Here is a 4,632-nt window from a genome sequence, read left to right as displayed (position 1 = left end):
CTAAAATAAATTTGATACGATGGCAAAAAGTATTGTTGTCCTTATTTGGCAAGTTGATTCCAATCGTATTTTGTCCGCCAAACATTTCTAATTTCAGGATTGTGTTTTATAAACAGTGTTATTCTTGTCATTATTTGGCATTTTCATAGCTATCGTATTTTCTTTGCCCAGAAATGTCAGGATTATGTCTTATAAACAGTGCTATTCTTGTCATTATTTGGCATTTTCATGGCTATCATATTTTCTTTGCCCAAAAATTCCAAAGTGAAGGTTAACTCTATCAATTATTATTTTGCCAAATGAGATGTATTATGATAGAAGGCAACCCCTCTTATCCTCCGTGATGCTAGTAGAGTTAGTAATTGGAAAGTAGTAGAGTTAGTAATTGGAAAGTGAAGGTTACCTCTATCAATTATTATTTTGCCAGATGAGATGTATTATGATGGAAGGCAACTCCTCTTATTCTCCGTGATGCTAGTAGAGTTAGTAATTGGAAGCAAATACTAATGCTAGTAGAGTCAGTAATTGGAAGCAAATACTAGTATTTGAATCTCTTTTTTTTTAACCGGATTATATAGGCATTCATCCAAAGACAAAGTTAAATATGGTTTCTGCAAGGTTGGCACGTCTTTTAAGTTCCCTGCAGACCCCGGCAGGGACTACCGCCACGGCAGTGGCTCCTTGTTGAAAAGGGATTGGGTATGAAAAGAATATATATATATATATATATATATATATATATGAGAGTTTGAATTTAGACAAATAGGTCCTTGTACCAGAAGATGGAAATTAAGTGGCAATAGTAATAATTGGTCTTAACCATGGGGTTTGGCAAAAGTTCATAAAAAGAACGGAAACGGGGAAGTTAAGCGATTCATTCTTATCACATTTAGCCCCCAAATAAATAATGTATTATTTTATAGTTATTTGTTTTAGTTATTTTTATTACACATTAGCTGAAAAGTTGACATAATGGAATGACCAATAATGTCTACAAAAAGTAATTTTTTTCTTTGTAATTTAAATAAATTTATGATTTTTTCTTACCAAAAATATAAAAACACATTTAAATGTGCATACAAAATATTAAAATATTTAATGTCAACTGTGTATATATTATATACAGTAATTTACAATACACTAAAATAACATACCTCAATCATTTTATAATGGTTGGAATTAAAAATTTAGAATTTGTAATTTACAAGTTTTAAATGCATAACAAATTTTTCAATATTTCAAATTTATTTATGTATTTAAAATACAATTTAAAGAATAAAAAAATACACTCTCACAAAGTGAAAAACATATTTAATTCTCTCTGGGTTCATTATCAAATTAATACATCGATATAAAAAAATATACAATTCTTTTTAAACTCATTATAAAATTAATACATATACTACCTAGTATATCCTATATATTTATAAACTCATTATAAAATTAATACATATAATACATAGTATATCCTATATATTTATAAATAATATAAATAAGATGCAACTTTTACTTTGAACTCGTAGAATTTGAATTTTCCAATTACAATTCATTAAAGTCAGTCATGAAATTCCCCGTAAACAGATATTGAGTTCAAATGAAATTTCGTAGGTCGTTCAAGTTGAAAATGTGAGCTTGACCTGAGTTGCGAAAGCGGTTCTGCAGCCACATTTATTTTGTGGTGGGTTCGATTGTTTGACGAGATGAACATTCAAATTAGAAAAGATTCAGTTGAATTTGTTTTAGAATTTTATTTACATAAAAAGAATCATGGAATCCTTATGCCTAAGCTCATTAATGCAAACAAATGCCTTAGCTTATTATGATCATAAAGCTTCTCATTATTGTAAAAGAAGGCCTAATGTGGTAGGGTTAGAATCAATATTGAACTAATTTGTTTAAAGAAATTTAAGATTACAAACAAGTTAAAATGGCATTTGCATAAAAGAAAAGAATTTCCAATTATAAACCAGCTAGAAAACATTTCCAGTTAAAATGTTAGGAGGGGATTCCAAAATCTTTTCAATGGCTTTTGGAAAGTAAAATACAAAGTAAGGATAATAAAAGAAAATCTTTATAATAAGTATAACTCTATGTATTTCTCATGGCTCTTTTATTTAATCTTCTATTTCATATTAATCGTTTTTGGAAAAACATTTTAATCATTTCTTATACAAACGTTATCAAATGTTTTATAATACCAAATAAAAGTGGTTATCAAATATTTTGATTTAAAATTACATTTTTTTAGGGACATAATAACTTCTTAAAAATAATATCTCCCTCAATTAAAACTTAAATTTTCAATTTAATGATACCTTCTTTATAAAATAGAACAATGTCTCACAATACTGGGAGATTTTTCCACCCTCTACAGACAAGTTGGATTGGTCCAGGTGGCATTTCAGTAGGATTGAAGAGGTTCAATAATACAGGCAGTCTTGAGGAACTGCAGAGAAGCTTGTGATCGTTATCGCGTGAAAGCAGAAACCCATGTTGTGATTGGCAAGGATAATAAGAGGATTTGTGAAGTCACAGTCTAATTTGGAGCACATTTTTTTGGTTGTGGGTATAGCCACGGACATGGCACTTTAACCAGAGCCATTAGAGATCTGTGTCAACCAGAGTTCATTAGAAATAAGAGCAATTAGAGATTTGTGTCAACAAGTTCGGTAGAAATAAGTTCTCTAGAAATAATAAGGTTAGAGGGCTTTGAAATTATTTCTAGAGGGCTTTGAAACTAGAAATAAGGTTAGAGGGCTTTGAAATTATTTGTAGAGGGCTTTGAAACTATATTTTTCCAGATGTAATATTTTTATGAATTAATAGATTTTCTATACATAGAGCAAATGTATATTATAGTTGAAGAAAAATTTAATGAAAAATTATATATTTAAAATTTTAATTAATTTGCAAATGAATATATTTTTTTACTCATGTCATTTCTAAAATCTGCAAATCTCAAAATATTATTAAATTTGCAAATTTCAAAATATTATTTAAATAGATTATAATAAGTTTGAAAAACAAAAACAAAAAACACAATATTGCTATACACTACATAAATTAGGATTTTTTTCTCAAAATTATTATTTAAAAAAAAAATTAAATAGAAAGATATTGAAAAGGAATATATATATATATATATATATATATAAAATTAATTATTTAAAAAAAAAATTAAATAGAAAGATATTGAAAAGGAATATATATATCTATATCTATATATATATATATAATTAATTCTAACAAAGGTCATTTTATTAATGAAGTTTTTTCTCAACTACTATTGACTTGACCATCATCGACCATCATAATGATATGATTAAAAAGTAAGTTATATATATATATATATATATATATATATATATATATATATATATATATATATAAATCAGACTTGAATTGAAAAAGAAGGAATTATAGCTCACAGGTGGGTACTGCACTCAAACAAAGAGAACTCTCTCCGTACACTCTATTTACATCAAATGAGCAATTACATCATTAAGTACATTACTAGAACTCAGGAAGTTGCAACCAAACTCCTACACTCTAGGAACAAATCCTAAACTAAGGAGATACGTTACAACTTGTGTAACCATTTCTCCATTAATACAAAATAATATTAATTATTTTCAACTACCGCCTTAATGGAGAAAGGATTATCCTGAACTCCTACCATCCCTCTAAACAATTCAAACTTTACACGCCCAAGAGGACTAGTAAAAATATCAGCCATGCTATGACCCCGGATCCAATGTTGAATGTGTAACCTGTGATAGATATTCGATCATCCAAGTTACCTGCCCAATGGGAATCTGAAAAACCTCTTTAGTACCATCGTCACTGCTCAACTTTAAGTTCTGATGTAATGGTGTTGCTGCTGATCTGCATTGCTCTATTCCGAGCCTTTCCAGCAAGCTTCTGACATACTTCCCTGGAGTGAGAAAAGTTTGTCCAGAGTCTTTCCATCTCATACACTTGTGACATCTGATTTCTTTGATCAGATTGTTAGCATTCCCTGTTACAATCATATCATCTACATACAAAGAAATCAAAATAATTTTCCTCTGTTTATTAAACTTGGTATACAGATTTGGATCATTCAAGCTCCTATGAAAGCCATGATGTACAAAAAATGAGTCAATTTTCTCATACCACAACCTGGGTGCCTGTTTTAAACCATAAAGTACCTTTTTCAATTTACACACAAGATGTTCCTGCCCCTTTTTCACAAAACCTTCAGGCTGTACTAAATAAATTTCTTCCTTCAAGTCATCGTTCAGAAATGCAGACTTAACATATAGCTCGTGTAGCTGCCATTTGTGTTTTGTTGCTAAGGAAATTAGCATTCTAATGGTGTTTAATTTGTCTACAGGAGAAAAGGTGTCATCGAAATCTATTCCCTCTTGCTGTGAGTAACCCTTTGCTACCAGTCTAGCTTTAAGTTTCTCTATACTCCCATCTGCATTTATTTTTAGTTTATACAGCCATTTGCATTCTATGGGGGTTTTACCTTCAGACAATTCAACCAAATCCCAAGTATGGTTTATGTTTATTGATTCTATTTCCTCATACATTGCAGCCCTCCATGCATCAGATTTACTTGCTTCCTCATAATTTGTAGGTTCTACA

General features: G+C 29.5%; 1 pseudogene; it reads right to left on the bottom strand.

Annotated features, from left to right (window-relative positions):
• Positions 1-2,588: 2,588 nt before the first annotated feature.
• Positions 2,589-4,632, bottom strand: part of LOC149206383 (UDP-glucuronic acid decarboxylase 4 pseudogene) — a 2,739-nt pseudogene continuing 695 nt past the window's right edge.

The sequence above is a fragment of the Pinus tabuliformis genome, chromosome 1_2, assembly GCF_031772625.1.
Source record: "Pinus tabuliformis cultivar Carrire ecotype Pingquan chromosome 1_2, CPIR1, whole genome shotgun sequence".
In the NCBI taxonomy this organism is placed as follows: domain Eukaryota; kingdom Viridiplantae; phylum Streptophyta; class Pinopsida; order Pinales; family Pinaceae; genus Pinus; species Pinus tabuliformis.
This window is presented reverse-complemented; position numbering and strand designations above follow the sequence as displayed.